This window comes from Rhinolophus hipposideros (genome assembly GCF_964194185.1).
Source record: "Rhinolophus hipposideros genome assembly, chromosome: 2".
Lineage (NCBI taxonomy): Eukaryota > Metazoa > Chordata > Mammalia > Chiroptera > Rhinolophidae > Rhinolophus > Rhinolophus hipposideros.
The window spans coordinates 63,449,439-63,470,862 of NC_138048.1; the positions used below are offsets into that span (position 1 = coordinate 63,449,439).

Here is a 21,424-nt window from a genome sequence, read left to right on the forward strand (position 1 = left end):
GAAACAAAAGTATAAACAGGTAGAGTTTGTTTTCGGCAACACTAAACTTTGGCCATATTATTCCTCCGCTTACTTGTTAGCTCATTGTGTTAATATTCTAGGGCCCCTGTCACAAAGTACCACAAACTGGGTGGTTTAAGCAACAGAAATTTACTGGATCACATTTATGGAGGTTAGAAGTCCAAAATCAAGGTGTCAGCAGGGTTGCTTTCTTCTGAGGGTTGTGAGAGAAGAATTTGTTCCAGGCCTAACTCTTTGGCTTATAGATGATGTTCTCTTTGTGTCTTCATATCATTCTCCCTCTGCGTGTGTCTTTCTCCTTTTTCTAAGAACACCAGTTATATTGGATTAGGGTCTACCCTAATGACATCACCTTAACTATTACATCTGTAGTTACCCTATTTCTAGGTAAGGTGACATTCAGAGGTACTGGAATTAGGACGTCAACATGTGAATTGGGGGGGCTACACAATTCACACATAGCAGTTTTCTTGTTTTTATTCTCTTTCTTTCTCATTACATCAAAACCACCAACACATTCAACAGAGGTGATAAATCATAGCTTCAGATTTTACAACTCCTAAGTATACTTACATTCTCCTAAAGTCTTTAAAAAAATGATAGAAGAAGACATCAAATGGTTAAATTTGGGGATACTTAGTTTATAATTAATTGAATGAGAAATTAATTAATTAGTTAATTTTTCAGGGAAGGAGGTCAAGTTTAAGGGCTAGGGGACATGGTACCTTCCAGGAGAATCTTACTATGTAGGTGATTTATTTCACCCATGCACAGGACTGTCCATAATAGGAATCTTTGCTTAACTGTTTTAGGGAAGACTGTGGTGTTTGGAAAGTACAAACGAAGCAGTATTTCTTAATAAATGGACCTTGGACCACTTGTCTCAGAATTGTCATTTAAATTCCTGGGCCCCACCCCAGGCCTAAGAAACTGAAATCTCTGAGAGTTGTTGTCTAGGACCTTTCTAGCAAGTAACGCAATGAAGTTTGAGAGATGGTCATACAACAAAATAAGACAGATTGTACAAAGGAAACTGTCTGGTTAATTTATAGACATGGCATGTATGTGAGCACGTTGATCAGTTTTCTCAGTCTTTCAAAAGCCCAGAGACTGGAGTTAGGGTTCACACTCAATAAGGACTTGCTCATGACTCTTTGCTCAAACAATGATGCAGGAAAGATTGTACAAAGCTTTGAAGACACATTATTTTCTCTCTCATACAGTCCTGTTTTTCAATGAAGAATCTCTGAAGTTGGCTTTTTGCCAAACGAGAGAAGACCTGGATCCTGAACAACAAATGGTTGGGTCCTGCATCATTTGGGAGTGGAGATGGTCATTTCCTAATTGACTCGGCCTTAAGAATCAGTACTTTCCCAGGATCTATGACAGATGGCAATACAAATGAACATATATACCAGTGATGCCTTTTGAATTTAATTTTCTTTTAAACACACACAGACAATATGTATTTGTTTAGTCTCTACATACTATTTATTTTTGCTCTGGGGTTAAAAAAGAAAAATCTGAAAACTCCAAGTATTAAGGAAAAAAAAAGAAGCAATTTAAGAAAGATTAAAAGCAATTGTTCTGTTACCCTTGGCAACAGAATCTAGATGCAGCCAATCAGCAAAGTTGATATATTGTTTTGACACACGTGCACATATTTCTAACATAAATAGCAACAGAGACCTAATAACAGTAGGTTTTAACGCTGGAAACTGATGTCATTTCAAATGTGTCAATCAAAAGAACCTATGAAAGTGTTTTTTTCTATCAAGCTGACATTAAGTATATGCTGTAATGGCTTCTTAAGTGACGGCAGACTTCTGTCAGGCCATATAGGAGATGCTCAATCTATAATTACACTCTTGCTTCTTGGAATGTGTCCTTTAGCATATCTCAAAAAAAAAAAAAGGAAACTTTAATGAGAAAAAATTTGAGTTCTACAGTAAAATTCATCTGTGTACATTACCAAAAAATGTGCTTATAAAAATAAACAAAATTAGACTAGAATTTGCTTGTTTATCCCTAAAATAGATGCATTTCTTTAGTTCCTATGTCTGTTGAATTTATGATCAACTTGTGCCAGTAAATTCTGCAATGTAAATTGTTTTACGTCTTTCAAAAATTAGCATTTGGATAGAACAATAGGAGAGAACAATAATATTAGGTTTCTCAGAGGAGAATAAATGGGATGGTTGGAGTTCCAGAACTGGTGACATTTACTGCCCAATATGAGAGGGGATAGTTGGTGGGTCAGAATTCACCCTAGATAGTATTAGTAGCAGTATTAGTTAAAAAAAAAAAGAAGGTACTATTTATAGAGTACTTATTTGAGATGTGTACTGTGCCAAAATGCTTTGCAGACATTATCTCATGTACTTTTTACAATAACTCTAGGAGGTAGGAATTACCATCTCATACAGATGAGGAAACCTGTGTTATATAGCCTAGCTCCTGTCATATGGCCAATAAAGAAGTGGCATAGCTGGGGTATGAACCCAGGGCTATCTTGATCCAAAGCTTCTGCCCTCACCCATAATTCATGTGGATTTGCTCAACTCCCCAGTGAGGCTGACATGTCAGGAACCACAGGTTGCGCGTTACGCACTTAAGAATGGAGCATGATCCCTGCTTTGCTCCTCAACAGATGGTTAACCCTAGTGCACTTATGTAACTTTTGGATCCTCCTTTTCCTGATGGATATGGCGAGTCCGGTGTCTACCTCCCAGAGCAACGGTGGGAATCACTGAGCTGCTGTTTGATAAAGCTTGTGCTTGCTCAGGGCTCTCAATAAAAATGAGTTTCCTTTCCTTCCTTTCTTTCCAAATATCTATGCAAAGTACCAGATAGGATAGTGCACATTGTAGATACTCTGTTAATTTTCTGAGTACATAACCAAAAAAAAAATAACTTTCAGAGGCCACATTATTGAGATTTTTACTATCTAACTTGTCATCTTAATAAAGATACAATTGCAATTTCAAGTTAAACCCTTGATGCCCAGTAAAATCACTGGAGGAAATTTTAAAACGACTGAACCCTGGGCTTCAAGAGATTTTGATTCCCTCAGTCCAGGGAAGCCACTAGGTACATATATACTTGCTTTTTAAAAAATTAAGGTGAAATTCACAAAACATAAAATTAACCATTTAAGTGAATGATTCAGTGCATTTAGTACATTTACAATGTTGTGCGACCAGCACCTCTATCTAGTTCCAAAACATTTCATCACCCAAAAAGGACACCTCATTCCCGTTGAATAGATGCTTCCCATTCTCTTCCTCTCTCTAGCCCCTGGCAACCATCAATATATGTTTGGTTTCTACGGATTTACCAAATCTGGCTATTTTGCATAAAGGGAATCAATACAATATGTGGTCTTTTGTGTCTGGCTGCTTTTGCTTAGCATGAAGTCTTTGAGGTTCATTTATGCTGTATCATGTAGCAGAACTTCATTCCTTTTTATGGTTAAATAATATTCCATTTTATGGATATACCATCATTTGTTTATCCATTTATCTGTTAATTTTCCACCTTTTGGATATCCATACATGAATAGTGCTTCTGTGAACATGCACGTACATACATTTGTTTGAGTACCTGTCTTTGATTCTTTTGCATACATATCTAACAGTGGGATTGCTGAATCATTTGGTAATTCTAGGCTTAACTTTTTGAGGAACCTGAAAACTTTTCCACTGCATTGAACCATTTTGCATCCTATCAGCAATGTACAAGGGTTTCCATTTCTCCATATCTTGTTATTTTCCTTTTTTTAAAAAAAAATTACATATATCCTATGGGAGTGAAATTGTATAGTGGTACTTCACTGTGGTTTTGATGTGCATTTTCCTAATGACTAATGAGCATCTATTCATGTGCTCATTGGCCATTTATATATCTTTTATATATCTTTTCTGGAGAGATGTATGTTCAAGTGTTTTGTAAGGCATATGTATATTTCAAATGTTAAGTAGAATTTTTGACATGCTTTTATCTATATTTTTTTAATTAAAATTTATTGGGGTGACAATGGTTAGTAAAATTACATAGGTTTCAAGTGTACAATTCTGTAATACATCATCTGTATATCACATTGTGTGTGTTACCACCCAGAGTCAGTTCTCCTTCCGTCACCATATATTTGACCCCATTTACCCTCATCTACCAGCCCCTTCCCCTCTAGCCCTCTCCTCTGGTAATCACTAAACTATTATTTGTGTCTATGAGTTTTTTTAAATATCTCCCCTTCCCTGAAGGTAATTCTAATATGCAAAGGTTGAGAAAAATCATTGATATAAAGGAAAGTTAAGAACAAATAAAAAAGAGATGTCTGTTATGTATTGTTTTTATCATTTGAATGTGGATAAAAAAGTATTATGCATAATTCTGTCAACCAAATGATCTTTCAAAAACTCCTACTATTCCTGGAGAATTCAAACAAAAAGTACAAAATTATATAAATGTCATCAGTGTATGCTCCATGACTTCAAGATAGCATTAATGGACACTTTAAAAGAGGCCTAATCTCACATTTAATATTAAAAAGAAATCTTAACGTGTATAGAATACCTGTTCCAGGGAGGCCAAAAAGTTTAACTCTCTTGTTACATTTTATAATTGGGGTGCAGATTTTTTTTTACTTTCAAGAAATTGTGATAATAATAGAAAAATAATTGGTCTGAATGCCATAGTCGGTGGTTGAATTTAAGAAGAAAAATACAGGTTACTTTTATTCCTGGCCACCTGTGTGTTTCCCTCCCTCCCTCTCACTCTCCCTGCTTACCTCCTCTCTTCTTTTCCCCTCTTTCTTCAGTAAACCATAATATGTGGAAAATAATACAGAGGTTTATCTTATTTTTATGCTCTATTAAGATGCCCAAATGGTCATTATTGCTGGGTTATTTTAGTGTTGAATTTTTGGAAAGCCTGTCCTGAAATTTCCATGTCAGAGAAATCAAAAAGAAAGAAACATGTCAAACAGGTAGCAGATATCTATTGTTCATTTTCCAACATAGAAAAGTAGTACTTACAGTGTAGGGAATGACATTTTCCTGAATGAAGACTTTCATTAGAATGTCGACCTTAACTATCATTCCCTTTGCTGTCAGGAAGTGCTGCAGGTTGGGTTTTCCAGGAGGCCGGCCCTGAATTACACCTGGGAAAAGAAAGGGCAGAGGCAGGAGTGGGCAAAGGGACCCATTAGGCTGTACTGTAGGCCTGACAAGGTCTCTGTCAACCCAATGGGGAGCTCTGAAGCAGGGATTTCCCATTAGAGGAACCCTACATTGGCCTGTGCCCTGCTGGTCCAGGCCCTTGTGTCATTGCCTTGCTCAGTTGTTGGCCAAGGGACCCTGGAATGAAATGTGTCCTTGGCTCCAACACTGAAGCTGGTCCCATAAGACCCTACAGCTAGAAGCAGTCAGCTCCCCACATTCCCCACAGCTGGGTACTGACCATTTTCTTAAAGTGAGTTCTGATGGTGCATCTTTGTATTTGTTATTTGTATAACAGCAAATTATCTGTTCACTTGTCATAGCTAACATGAGTAATTACAGTTAAGAAGTAAGACAATGCATGTTAGCTAGTTTCTTACCTCTTCACTAGCAGATTTTTACTAAATGTGCTGAAAACAACATAACCTCCACCACTATGTAATTTAGTCCAGTATTTAATGCACATCTTTTGGACTTACTCTTTTCAGGGTTAATTCCAATATCAAACTACCGTTAGAATGCAATGTTGTCTAATAGATCTAGCAAGAAAAAGTTTAGCACATTACCTGGCCCATAGTAGGTGACCAATAAAAGTTTGTTAAAATGAATGAATGAATGAATGAATTCAATTACATAATGAATTCCAAATACTCTTGTGAATGTCACTCCAATGCCATGGTGTAAAGAATGGCAGTAGAATTATTAGTACTAGGATGCCAGAACCAAGTCCAGTTTTGAGTTTCTTAAAAGTTTTAAACTATGTTTTGAGACCTTTGTTCTGTTGCAAATATTTTGACCATGGCAAAAAATTCAAATTCAAAGTGCATTTTGTAGGAGAATTTAATTGTAAAACCCCTCTGTGTTTTAAGGAAAATTCAACCCACATGTTCTATTATTTAACTGACACTTAAGCATATGACAGTTATTTTGTAAGACCTTGTTGTGTCTTTGGTATTTTTCATCCATTTTTCCTTAGAAGTAGGAAGTCTTGGTTAAGGCAAGCCTAAAGAAACCAGCCTGAAAATCTGGGCTGAGAATGGAATGCACAATTCTGGGCATTCTGGTTGGGTCTTTCAAGGGAGCAGGAGGATATATCTTTTCTCCAGCCTCCATGCTCTCTCCCATGGATTGTCGGTCTCTGTAGATTGTGTAGAAACTGCGAGGCTGTGGTGCCTCTTTCTTCACTCTGTTGAATGGGACAAACCCTGTGGCAGTCACAGTAGCTACCCATGGCCTGATGTTCTGTTCTAGGCGGAGGGGTCCTTCTCCAGAGCAGAATGAGGCTGGGGTCCCTTGTCAGTCAGTGGCAGTGTGAAAATTCCAGGGAGCCCAAAGAACTGCCCTATTCCTAAGGAACTTGAAAAGAAAGAAAAGTGAAATGCTGGTCCCTGGGTTAATGCTTTGTTAAGGAACCTCTTCTGAAGTGTAACCACGTCTTTCAGGGATATCCTGGGGCAGGAGGAAAGTCAGGGATGTGCCTTTCTAAAGAGTAAGGCTTCATTAAATATGTAGAAGGAGGGGGAGAGTGATGAAGTGTAATTTCCAGATCTTTCTAAAAAGATATCTGAACAGCACTACAGATCCTTACCTGGTCATGGTGAATTTTCTTCACTCGAGTAAAAGGGATTGGGACAAACAATATTATAAAAACTGTTCACTGTTGAACGTAACATAAAAATGAGCACTAGGCTGGATATTGTTTTAAACTCACAATTCTCCTATGAGTGCCGATGGCTTCCAAACATTCAGCTAAACCAGATCTATGACACGTGGGCTGAGGCTATTCTCCCTGCTTAAGGAGATGGTGCTCCATTACTCTTCTTCACTGGGATTTTGGTTTTGAACAACCCTTTTACTTGGCTTGAGGTACTGCCTGGTGCCCCTTTTCTCTTCAGCTGACACAATTTTGTAATGAGCTGGGGTGGTGATGTAAGAGCAATGTAATTATGGGGAAACAACAAAGGGTTAGGACTGGAAACGGCCCAAACCACCCGATCACATGTCCTCTTGCATTCACATGACCAAAGCTGAGGTGGTGGGGGGAGGGAGGGATGTCTGCTCAATGGTATGAAGAGTTGCTTACCTATGACAATTGCAAAGTTAAAACCATGAAAATAATTTGGGGATTCAGTGCAATGTAGCTTACCATACATTTACAATTAAATGCTGATAAGGTGGGTCATCACTTATATTGTTTATTTCTTCAATATTTTTCTACTAGACTTTCTATTTTCAAATTATCAAGGGAGGTATTGGTGAGGGTGGGATTACACGGGTAAATCCTTCTTCATACCCTGATGAATTTTTTTCTGCCGTTTAGGCAGGGAGCCAGGAATGATGTGGTTAGAAATAGAAATCCTCAGCTTCCATCCCACCAGCCAGGGGGAGACGTACACTGAGGCTCTGTGTACATCAGAGCTTCACATTCAATTCACTATGGTGCCATTTGAAAAGCTGATAAGAGAGAGAGAGAGAGACAGAGAGAGATAGAGAGAGACACCGAGAGAGAGACAGAGAGACAGAGAGAGAAATATACATAGTGGAGTGAGCCCTGGGAGTAAGACCACTGTTCTTTCCTTCCCCTGCATTAGGCACTGCCTTCCATGATGATGAGAGGGAGAACATGTTAGAGAAAGAGGCAGAGCTGCAGAATTAAACATTCACATTCTTTTCATCATTAATAGACATTCCATATTTGCTCAGCCTTCTAGGAAGTAACTGGAAATACCAACTGAAAGTCTGGTTGGATGGCATTGAAGCCTTTCTGACTTTTTCTATAGTCGAGATAACCTTCTAAAAACCAGTTGGAAATACATATGCCCAGGAAACACAAATGTCCTTCACATATTTTTTAGAATGAATAAACCTTTAGCCTGGGTTCCTGTTTATCGCTATTTTTTAAAGCCCAAACCTGGGTCAGGTATGAATTCTCTTGTTGTTTATTCAATAGATATTTACATAGTTGGGGGTAAGGAGATCAAATTTATAACTTAATGAACCTTTACCTTGAGTACCTCAAGTGTTAAGTGAGCAGAATAAATGCAGAAAGGTTTAAGCTGGCTACATAAGCCATTGTGCTAATATTGTGATAACCAGAAAGGTGGGATGGGTGAGAGGCCACCATCAGAAAAGTGGGGCTCTGGATCTCTACCTCAGAATTGCGGGGGTCCGTGCAATATGCACAAGCACCAAGTATTGTCTGCACTGTAAATAATAAAAGAATGACTACTATTGGGGGAGATACTTTCGTTAGTATTAAAAAGATTTGCATATTGGAAACACTGGAAATCACTGGTACTTTTTCCAGCCCCTGTTTACTTAATCATAATCACTCGTGCCAGTGGGCCAACTAAAATAGACCACAGTGGGCTCTAGAGGTACCTTTAACAGACCACCATTTTTAAAGTGTCTCCCTAGTTATTGGTGACATTATTCCTACATATATTTTGTCAAAACGTCCTTTGTATTGGCCTTACAACAAATGTATTTGACATCTTAAACATTTGTATTGCATGTTAAATCTTTTCAACTTAATAAATAACTGAGATAAATTATCAAAAGTCAAGTTCTAATTGCCAGAGAAGACAACAAAGATTTAAATCTTTAAAAGATTTTTTTTTGTTTCACAAAAAGCCTGTTAACTTATTGAAATTAAACCTTAACCTATGGTTTCATCCATGGCTATTCTTTTGGAAAGCACATTTCTTTCTTGAAAAGTCGTCCTGTAATATGTTATTGTGAGTGTGTGTTGTGTGTGTGTGTGTATTATTGTGTCATTGTATAAAAGACATCCTAAATATGTCATCTTACGTCAATTTCAATATATAATATTATATCATATTGTTTCTTTTAATTTGTTTGTAAAGAAAAGAGATAGGGTAAGTTCCGCAGGTTGTTTTTGAATTCTGGCCTTAATAGTTCTGGTTAATAGTTTCCTTTGTCCCATGGAATCATGTGCTCTTTCCATTCTGTGTGCCCTGCCTCTTGCATTTCCTACCCAGGACATTTTTTTCCCCTTTCCCTTGCATTTTAGGAAGCTCAAGGCTCACTAAACCCTGTGGCTTTTCCGGATTAATCTTATGAGGCCCTCATTGCTCCAATTTCTATAAACATGCTCATGTAAATGTTTTCTTTTAGTTTCAGGAGTGTTGGTTTTCATCTTCCATTAGAGTAGAACTCAAACAACAGTGAAGCATTTAATGGTGACAAACTTAACCAAAAATATATGGACATTATTCGTGACAACCCCTGGAATGTAGGCTCTATGAAGTCAAAGATCTTCGTTTTGCTCACTGATTCTCCAGAGTTCCTGGAACATAGTAGGTGCTCAATAAATATTGGTAGAATAATGAATAGCCAGAATCTGACCATGCTGTCAATTGTAATTGTTCTCAGAGCTAATCCTCCAGCAGAGTTTCTTTGGGACCGTAAGAATCACGTGTAACCTCTTGACCCTTCATTTCCCCATTTGTGAAATAGTGATTATGATCAAGTAAGCAGAAATTATTTGCTCTTTGTCCGAAACTTTAATGACAAAATCCTCCAAGCTAATGCTCTAAGCGCAGAATTCCCCTTTCTAAAATAAAAATCCTTCTGGGACAGAGAGTAGCTACTTTTGTTTTTGATCAGCGTTAAGATGATCAACAGCCACCAGCACTGCTGTGCATTTTAAGTCACAGTTTTGAAATGAAATCACTGACTGGCATCACCAGCCCTTTATTGTCAGAACAACTATTGAATGAAGTTGTTTTTTATCTGGTGCTTTTGAAGGGAGGACAAGCAAAGATTAATCCTTAGGGTTAAAAGAAATTGCAAAATTATAGCCTGTGAAATACATATTTTTTCCATTAAGAGATGCAGGGGCCTTGAGAGTTGGGAGATGGTTTTTGCTTAGTATATGCGTCCTTTGGAAATATTTGGGTCAGAAATGGGTATGAATTCACACCTGTAAAATCCCTTCTTCCTTCAATCCCCATAACTAATTTCTCAACTTATAATTGTGCTTGAATTAACTGAAATAAACCACAAGGCAACTGCTTGTCAGGGGTTGCTATATCCATCAGAGGAAGAAAGTATTAAATTAGCCAGGTGACAAGAAAGAATGGGAGCTATACACTGCAGACCTGGTTGCCTGAAATCTATAAAACATGTCAGTTATTGAGGGGATTCTCAGCAAAGACAAGAGAGGGGCAAAGGGGGAAGTATTCAGGTTGCATTTCTGGGCGGAGTCCCTTCTACCCTAAACCCAACACTCTGAGAACTGAAACTTGGCCCCTTTGCAAGATTAGGCTTCCCCCAATTAGCTGTCTTTGGTGACAGCAAAAATACCTGGCTGTCCCCTTAAGCAAGACTCTCCACCTGAGTGAGAAACCAGAAGCATGGCCCAAGCCCAGAACAGGTGTTTAACGGGGAAGCTGAAAGGCAGCAGGCTTCCACATGCAGAACCTTTGAGAACATTGCTGTAGGGATTTGGCTGCATGATAAGCTTTTATTACTGTAATCAAAATTAAAGGCAGATTTTATACTGCTGGCACAGGAGCTAATGGGCATATTTGCTGGTCCACTTGGAAATCCTAAGTTTTGTACATTTTTAGAAAGCTGGCGTCTTTTATTACCATCAAAACCTGTGGTGAGAAATGATGTTTAAGTTTCTGTTTATCAAAATGTTTCCAAATGTGTTGCTGTTATTTTTACTGTTTTTGAAAAATATGTTTAAGAATAAACTCTATTAGTGTCGTTCTAAATAATATGTGAAATGTTGGAGGCAACCTCTCCTTTATGGTCTGACTTTATTCACAAAGTGCTTGTATGAAGTAAGTAGGGTGAGGATTATGATCATTTATTTTATAGAAGAGAAAGTTGAGGCAATAGAGAGAAATGATTTTATGTTTCTTTTGCTGAAAGATTTGTTCCTAGAAAATAAATATCATGCCTTTTAAAAAACTTAATTTGTCTAAAAACAAATTAGAAAGCCACAATAAGGAAGTAATTTTTCTCTCCTCCAATCTAAGTAGGATCTTCACAGTATTGGTCCTCATAGCCCCCTGTGGTTTTCCTCTATCACCGTAGTGCAAGTTCGGCATACATATATATTGGTGTGATTTGTTGAGTTCCTTCAGAACGTCAGCTCCATGAGGGCAAACACGATGTGTTTTTGTTGTATAACCGATACCCAGCATCCCCTACTTGGCACTTGGTGCTCGAAAAATTTCTCTTCAAGGAATCAAAGCTGAATGAGTGAAAGTATGCAATGTGTTTATGTTTGAAAGAATCAAAAAGCAAGAATATGGAGAAGCTGGGGGTGAATCAATCCAGTTGGAAAAGAAATAAAACCTCCCCCATTTGCTTCAGACAATTATAGTTGTATGAACAGATATTATTATACCTACTTTTTAATTTTCTTTTGTACTTTGCCCCTCTCTCAGAAATAAGGACAGAGCACAGGGAGCATGTGTAGGCAACTGAGGTGGCTCTGAAGGAATCCTAAGTAGGAGGCTTAAAGCTAGCTGTCTTGCTAGTGAATTAAAGCCTGGGGTCTTTGTGCAAAGGCTTGGAATGGCCTCAGCAGTCCCAAAGTTGAGTACTGACTTAGAGTGAAGAGATTCAGGGTGAATTTAAGGAAGCATTCTACTATTGTACTCAAGTGTAAAGAGAACCCTTGGTGGACTTTAAAGAGTCACTAATAAGAGTTTAGTGCAGAATGTGTTTAGCGGAGGGACACTAGTAGGAGAGTGCAGGTTAAGTGTTTCTTCTAGCTGGCTCCAGGATTGGCCTGGGGGAAGTCACTAAGCTACTTCAGGCCAACATTTCTGAGCTTGATTTGGAAGAAAGATCTTTTCCAGCTCTAAAAATCTATGGTGGTGGTATTCCTCAAAGCCTTGCTTTGTGTGTGTGTCCTTTCTAGAAATAGAGTTCCTAATGTTTTCGTTTAACTGTTTTAATATATATATATATATATATATATATATATATATATATATATATATATATATATGTAAAATTCTGATTTCATGGTGAGAAAAGCTGTATTTCTTTGTGAATAATACCTGTAGGAAGCCTAGCTGTTTGGACCATGAGGTTATAACAAAAGCTCAGGAACCTACCTCATGGCTTCTCACCGTAAATGCCACATAACTGCATGGCAGGATAGAGCCTTATGAGCCCAGATAAGTGCCATGGTGATACTAATCTCAGGCAGATTTTGGTGAAATGGCTTTCCAGTAGTCACACCATGGGTTGGTCTCCTAATCCAAGCCCAACGTTTTTCTAATTGCCTAATAATAAGATTGCCCTGCTTTTCAACATGTGGAAAAGAGTTGATGGGATTGGTGAAATATTTCATTGCTACTAGGGACAGCTTTGGGTTGGCTCTCATCAGGAGAAGTCATTTTGGATACTTTGATAAAACAGGGTTTTAGTGGTTAGAATGGGTTAGGTCTGGGAGATTGGCCAAAAGGCTGGCCAGAGCCACAGGTCAAATGGCCTATAAGTTGAGTCCAACCAAGAGAGGAAGAGAATGCCAGCATGGTGTGCAGGTTGCATGTGGGCAGGCAGAAGGCCACACCATTCATTCAACAAGCACTTAACAAGCATTTCGTGCACGTACAGTATTCCTGGCAACTAACTAACTTACCAATTGTACCATAATCGTTCATGTCCAAGTTATCTCCCCCACTAGTCTGGAATCTGTGAGGGCAGAGACTGGTTTCTGTCCTGGCTCCCAACGTCCAGTGGCTCAAGTATAGTGATGACATATCATAGGTGACTATCTACATTGTTAGACAAACACTCATGATTATCATTGTAGCCATTATTGCTTTTGCCTTTCCTGTTATTATCTGAAGGGACTATCTAACTTACTAAGTCATGAATTTTGATTGCCCATAACAACCAATTTAATGAGTTATTGTTTGATCTTACTCAAAAATACACTTGCCTTTATTAAACAACAAAACTCGGATTCTAACACCTATATAAACATTTATAAAATATTCTCCTTTTCATTAAAGTGCTTATGGAAGGCTTGACAAAGACATACACTGAGACTAACTTGTGTGTTTAAAAACTTGAGCTCTTTACAATGTAATTTCCTAAAATCCAAGATTCACGAATATTCTGTTATCCTGCCTAGTGGATAATGCCAGGGACCCTGCCATGTGGTCTTACAATCCTTCCTACTAGCTGTCTTGAAACCTCAGATTGATCCATCGCTTCCTGTTGTTTTTTTTATAGCTTTGTTACATGCATTGAAATCATTTCCAGTGCAATGCTAACCTCACTGATTCATGTGTTTAAAATAAAAAGGATTGGGAACAAGCTTAATGTCCTTCTCTTGGAAGCAGTATAAATTTTCAACATAAAAAAATCAGTGTACGACCCACAGATATATAAGAATAGTTCTGTAGGGCTTTTCCTTTCCCCATTTGTAAAATAATTTATGCACATACGTTCATAGTAAACATTTCACATATGCCTTCGGGTTTTCTTTCCCCAAGAAATCCTGTTATAAGGATACTGCTGTCGAAGGTAAATAATGATACAATTTTGGCCTTTATGATTCCAAACACTGGTAACGTCCTTTCCAGGGCCTTTTCACAATTTGTCTAATCCTCTGTCGCCCTCACCGTCTTAGGCTAGTTGCTGTTCATGTCCACAAGAGCGGAGCAGCGATACCATTATAGGATTCCCTAACAAAAGACTTCCACAATCATTTTCTAGCATCTTGGAGATTGACAAGGTCCCCTCCTGTTTCCCAAGCCCATTTTCCCCCTTATTCCTGGTGATTTCTTTTCTTATACACCAGAAAGAAAGCACCTTGCTGAGTGGTGACCTCTCTGGCTACATGGATACCTGCTAGAAACAACAAACCTCACGTGCAAAACTGCTCCTTGATGCGCTGGGATTGGTGTGATGGCTCTTGTTTGATATACTGGGCTGCTTGGAGCTGCTTTTAAAAAAATCAATCCATATTAAAAATAAAGGTTCCTTTTGAAAATTACTCTTCATATTTCTTTGGGTTGTGCCACAAACCAGCTAAAAGTGCTGAAAAGTGTCATATAATGAAACCACCAGGACTCACAGGCCAGGAAACAAGAGTAATTATAACACTTTTCAGTTTTCAATCGATGATTCAGTTTATTAGTAATTTCCGGTGTGTTTTCTTGTTTAGAAGATGAAAACTTTTAAGATTTCAAGATGCCACTTTTAATCTTCCATTCAGTTTCTTTCAAATTGGTAAATATATATTATATATATATGTATGTATATATATATAATATATATAATATATATATTACATGACCCTTTTCAGCACTTTTAGCTGGTTTGTGGAACAACCCAAAGAAATATATAAATCTGTTTTAGAAAAGTATAGGAAATAATTGCCTATGAACTTATCCCAGGGAATAACTATTCATTCTAAATGTTAATGACAATTTCCCTAAAACTTCATTCTCTATCCTTTTACTGGTCATTTTTGCTCGTAGGTTTTCTGTTTCACTCTGTGTATGGAGTAAACATATATGTAAACAATTTGGGAAAAAGGAAATAATTTGAGAAAAATACACATTTTAAAAAAGAGAGTACTGTCTTTAGAAAAACAAAATAATTAGGAGACAGTTTTGTGTCAATAATTCATTGTTTCCATCTTTAATTGGAGAGAATCTCTAGTTTACATGTTTCTTGAACACATATGTTAATCATATGTCTATATGAACATACATATTTATGTACAGATTCTTATACACATACATACGCTTTGTTCATTTTGAAAAATGTTTTTTGATAATGTTTTCACGTGACTCAGTTCAAACACAAGAGCATGCCAGGTGTGGTGTCTCATAGCTCATTGATGAGGTGGTTCAGGCAAACAGCCAGATGAGGGGGTAACTAATGGGGAGCAGCTGTGTTGGTTTAATGGGCCTGCTGGAGGGTCTAACTTGAGTAAAGTTGTTGCAATGCTCTAACCACAGAGAAGGGTTTGATTGGTTTTTTTTCCACAACCCAGTTAACATATGGGAAGGTGAACGCCACTCATGTAGACTCAAAGGATTAAGACAAATTTAAGGTAGGATTTGAAGAGTGTAGAAAGTCATATGTTTAGCCTTTACTTGAGTAAAGGAATGTTCCTATCAGCCTAAATAATTAAGTTAAAAAAAGAAGGACTTCATAATTGCATAGAGACTGATCAACTGTTCACAGATTTATGATGGGATTTAGGCTGTAATCAAGTCTCAACTCCTCCAACTGGCTCAAGGTCTTCCATAAGCCGAACTCCCCGTACCGACTCAGCTTTAGCTCCTCCACTTCTCTATTCTGACCTGATCCGCTTACGTGAAATGACCTTCTCCTCAAATAGTGCTCATATCCATCCTTTGTTACGTGGGTACCTTGCAGAATGTCTTCTCTATATCCAAATACTGTGGCCCCTGCCATGAGACCTTTCCAGGCACGATAGGGTGCAAAGCGCATGGGCTCGCTAAGTTGGACAGACCTGGTCTTGAATCCTGCCTCATCTATTTATTTGCTACATGACATTGAGGATGTTGAATTTCTCTGAAACTCAGTTTCTTCTTCTATAAGCCGAGGATAACCATGATTGCTTCTATGTTAATTGAGTCTTACTATAATACTAAGCCTTATTTATTGAGAGTTCATATGTCAATTAATCTAATCCTCACAATAATCAAGGATAGTTACTTTAATGCCCATTTTAGAAATGAGAAAACAGAGCCTAGAGAGATTAAGAAAGTCACCTTAGGTCTTAGAGGTAGAAATTAGCAAAGATAGGATTCAAAGCTAGAGACTTCTTATTTGTTTGTTTGTTTTAATGATTCTACAGCTAATATGGTTTTCCCTGTGTGTCGTTATTCCTCCACCTTACCTTACAGAGTTTTAGTGAAGATTATAAATGATATATGTAAAGTATTTAGACATAGCAGGCACTTAATAAAGTTTATCATCCATTTCTCTCAGTCCTGCTATTTTTCAACATTTGTTTGTCTATAATATACATTTTGGTATTAGCTTTAGTTCTATAGATATTTTTTAGTTAATTCATGAGAGTATCTTACATTTCTTTATGGCTGGTTTTGCCCCTAGAGAAAGGAGGAGGCTGCTTGCAAGGTATGATTTTCGGAAAATGCTTTCCAAAATTCCTATGCTCTTTCTTTGGGAGTGGTACAATGCCTTTTATTCTATGATTCGTATGCCCCTTAAAAGTGCTAAGCACTGATATGTGGTATATAGAACTGAAAACAACAAAAGAATAAGACAAACGAATGAAGAAACGAAAACTGATAGACACAGACAATAGTTTAGGGGTTACCAGGGGGTAAGAAGTGGAGGGCATTGGTAGATGAAGGTAAACAGGGTCAAATATATGGTGATGGAAGGAGAACTGACTCTGGATGGTGAACATACAATGTGATATATAGATGATTGTCATGCAGGGTGTCATGTGTGGTCTCAGCTCCCGCTCCCCATATAAGAACGCAGGATATAGTAAGGCCAAAAAGGAGCACCCACGGAGCCATAGTTAGGGGAGTCATACCACTGTACTCTTGCTGGTGGCTGGGTTGGAGACACAGGAAGCAGGAGCCACATGATCTGCAACCTGTCGTCCACTACTCTGCAATTCACAACCCTCACTCCGCCGTGCTAACTGCAAACCGCGCTTGCCAGCCACCATCTTCTTGCTATCTCCCCCCTACCCCATTTCCTGCTAGCATAGCCACAGCAGTTATATTAGTGGCCAATGGCTCACTGGTTACAGCTGACGGCCAACTAACCACAGCTGATGGTTGTCCAATCACAGTTGATGGCCATTTACTACCTGAGCCAGCACCTTTCCACGTGAGGCCGAGAGCCTGGAAACTGCACTCCTGGCTCTGTCCCCACAATGATGTGTTGCAGAATTGTACACCTGAAATCTATGTAACTTTACTAACAACTGTCACCCCATTAAACTTTAATTTAAAAAAAAAGTGCTAAGCCCACCTAAGAATACTCTGAATTAAATGCGTTCATTCAAACTAACATTTATTGAGTATCCAATAGGATTCAAAAATTGTTTTAGGCAATGGGCATATAAGGGAATAAGACAAGTTTCCTTTGAGTCTAATAATTCTAATTCAGTGTGTGGAGTGGACTAACTGCCTAGAGTGGCACTGTCTCATATGGTAGCCATGAGTCGCTTGTGACTAGTGAGCACTTGAAATGCAGTTAGTCCATATTAAGATGTAGTGTAAGTGTAAAGTACACACTGAATTTCAGAGACTTAATACAAAAAAAGGTACAATTTCTCATTAATAATTTTTGTAATGATTACACGTGGACACAAGAATATTTTGTTTATATTGGATTAAATAAAATACCTTACTGAAACAAATTTCATCTTTTCTCTTAATGTGGCTACTAGAAAATTTAATATTCTACATATGGCTCACACTGTGGCTCATATATTTCCATTGGACAGCACTGGCCTAGAGTAATAAAGGAGGGTTTCAGAGGATGAGTTAGAAATTACCATTTGTATGTATTTGTATGTCTGCATTGCATTTTAAGAATGGAATTATGTCATTAATAGCTGGTTTGTAACTAAGTTTTTCCCACTCGGTAATATATATGGCTGTCATTTCGTGGCTGGATGGAGATCATTACATGGATGGAACATAATTTGTTTAACTTGAACTTGTGAACAGTTTTGTAGTTGAATAGCCTGGAAGGAGTAGAAGGACTAGAATTATGGGGCAGAATATAGGATGTTGCAATTAGAAGGGGTGTAGAAGTCTCTGAGGTCAAATGCCTCATCTGAGAGATGAGCAAACTGAGGGCCAGAGGGGATGAGTAACCTTCCTTATGACTCTAGAAAAAGCTAACACTCAAGTGTTAAACCATGTACCATGCTCTGTGCTAAGCCTCTTCTGCATTATTGTCATAATCTTCATGATAACCTACCAGGTAGGCACTCTTGTTATTTCTCTTCAACAAGTGAGGACACTGAGTCTTAGAGCAGGTCACAAAGCCAGTAAGTGGCGGAGCTGGGACTGGAACCAAGTCCATTTTATTTCAGCCAGAACTTTTAACTATGGCACCAGAAGTTTCCATATTTTTAGATTTAACAAAGTAATACTTTTTAAAATGGAAAAAGAAAAACCCACACAGGATTACCCACATTTTATTTTACCAATAAAATAAATATTGCTACTACCTCTCCAGTATCTCTTATAACCATCATTTCACAGAGGTAAGAGTATTAAAAAGAAACAAAATGAATAAATGTAGTTTTATTTCTAAAAAAAACACCTCACTTCATTACTCAACTATTTTTCAGATTTTACCATGGAACAGTGAAAATAGGGACACAGACAGGCAGGGGCTGTTGAGCAGGGGCTGGGATTAGGTGTTTTAGGTGTTGAGTTGGGGCTGGAACTGTGTTGGACTCAGTAGGAGGGACTCAGTGCATCCCAAATCAGCTGCTGACCCATGACCAGGCTTAGACTGCTGGACTTCTCTGCAAGTTCTTAACATGCTGCAAAGAAGTGCCAGCCGTTGTCATCATTCTTCTGGTTTCTCTACTGCACGGGTACTTTATTGTGCCTGATCTGTTTGGGGCAGCTTTGTCCATGAATTATTTATCATTCAGCCCAGGAGATGGACAGTTGTTTTTATATCTTTGTTGCTGTACGAGGATGTGAAGTGTCAAGGGAGAGTCCTTGGCCTTCAAGAAACTGGCTTCATTGCACTGCCTTTGTCTTTTGGAGCAGGCTGTTGAGACAGACATGATGCCCTGCCATCACTATGTCAGCTCTGCTTTTCTGTACGATTGGTAGCCCCTCGCGCTTCTCTCTGTCGCCAACCAAATGAGTGTATGCTCCCAGTGCAATCCCTGGATGAGATGCTTCATCAACTTGGAGGTTTCCTAGAGACTGTAGGATTAAGTTGGTATAATACAGATTTTGTTATTCTCTTCCTAATACATATAACATGTCAGTACCTCGTTCATTTTTCATGATTATTAAATGGTGAGTATCTTCTAAAAGTTTTTAGTTTCTCCAGAGAAAGGTAAGCTACACATGTTATTATCAATAATAAGTGTTGTGTTGTTGTTTTGTGTTGACTTTGTTTAGATTGGACAACTACCCAGTAACTTTGAATTAGGTAAAACAGCAAAAACGACCCTGGTTAAGTATCAGAAAGTCTCCAAATTATTTAAATAAAACTCAAGTGAAAAATTAAGGCTTGGTGAGAAAAGGAAGAACAGCATTAGAATGTGACACTGTCTCAGTGTTTCTGATACAGGATCAGTGTTATGAATGCTTCTTAGGGTACTATGCCAGAAAGCGTGCACTAGAATGGAAGTACAAATATTTGTCACTTTTATTAATTAATTATCAAATAAAAGTTTATTTTTACATTTTATGTTTTTATTTGTAACATTTTTAAAAATCAATTTTAGATCATGGATGTCTTACAGATCTTCATTCAATTGCACATTGAATACAATAAGTGTTGAATGATGCCAACATTTTAATCTTCTACCATTTGGGAAATTGGAGTTCTAGTCCCCATTTTTCCATAACTGTTTTTTAATTGATGAAGGAAATTTTTCTTTTATCCCAGGGTTACTAACCTTCCTCAGCCTTTTGTGAAGTCCCCAATCAAAAGGTTTTTGATTATCTAAAGAAATGACACCCACTGGTTCGCCTTTATAGATCATTTTGTTACCTCTTTCAAAGCATCTTAACAGGTTGGGGAGCCCAGGTTTACCCTAACAAAAGCCAGGCTGGTCGCTCTCTTTTGTAACCTCCTTCTCTAAGCAATTTATAACTTTCCCTTCAGTGCACGGCTGAATTGGTTATACTGGGATCCAAGAGTAGCTGTGGGGGGTCCTGGATTGTTTTCAGAGGTCATCAGAGGATCTTTCTAGAAAATTATGGCAGCACTGAAAATTCTCAGTGCCCAGAAGGGTGAAGAGAAAAACTTCTTTTTTTTCAACCCCTGATGATTTCTGCTTGTTAATCTTTTTAAATGATATTCAAGTGTTAGAAGTTTAGATTGTGTCCGGAGTTAGGTTAGGGTAGCTGCATAATGAGAACTAGTGGAAAGAGGTGATTATTGAAGAGTCCGGGGAGGTAACCATAGGGCACAACCTTGAGGGAAGAAAGGAGACATTTTTAAATTTTTAAATTCTTAAAAGATTTGGAGCTTTAATTTTTTGTAAAGAATTTTTTAATTTAAAATTATAGGAATTGTGAGACTGGATGAAGACAAAACTCAAGCTATTGAGGAATTTAAAAAGGTGTGCAATGTAGAAATTCATTCCTTTCTTTTTCTATCACATGAGTGACAAATACTTTCTCTTTGAAAATGTCTTAAAACAGAAGCATGTAGAGTGAAAGTTGCTCTCGTCTTCCATTCTTTTTCTTAAAGGAAACCATTGTCATTAGTTTGAGAAGTATACTCTCAGTCCTTTTTTCTATTAATTTATATACACATATGCTATACAGATAGTAGAGCACATATTTTTCTTTTTGTATAATGGGGATCATACTATATAAATTATTTAGCGCCTTGCTTTTTTCACTTTACAATATGTCTTGGCTATCTCTACATGTTAATATATAGATCTACTACCAGGGTGCCAAAAAAATGTATACACATGACCTTGTATTCATCTTTTGTTATTGGTGTATATTGAATATTACAATTTTTTTTTTTTTGTACACATTCTTTTTTTTTTTTTTTTTTTTTTTTTTTTTTTTTTTTTTTTAATCTTAACTTTTTTGTTGTTGTTGTTGTGGTTGAGAGCCCACTGGCCCATGTGGGAATCGAACCGGCAGCCTTCAGAGTTAGGAGCATGGAGCTCCAACCGCCTGCACCACCCGGCCGGCCCGAATATTACAATTTTAATACAGTTTTTTTTCTTTCTTAAAATGTGTATATATATATATTTTTGGCAACTTCTGTATATTCTTTTTATTGGCCATCCAATATTTCATAGCATGGATATACCAATAACTATACAACTAATGTCCAGTTGATAGAGATTATCTATGTTTATAAGTTTTTGTTAATACAAGCAATAGTGCAATGAACATACTTGCCCAAACATCTGTGTGTACAAATGAGTATCTAAAGAAGAATTTTCTGAAAGTGGAATAGTTGGCCTCATTTACTCTCAA

At 37.7% G+C, this 21,424-nt stretch overlaps 1 long non-coding RNA gene across 1 annotated transcript in view; it reads left to right on the forward strand.

Moving 5' to 3' along the window:
• LOC308506648 overlaps positions 1-21,424 on the forward strand; it is a 191,964-nt gene that overhangs the window by 71,019 nt on the left and 99,521 nt on the right. The window lies entirely within an intron of this gene.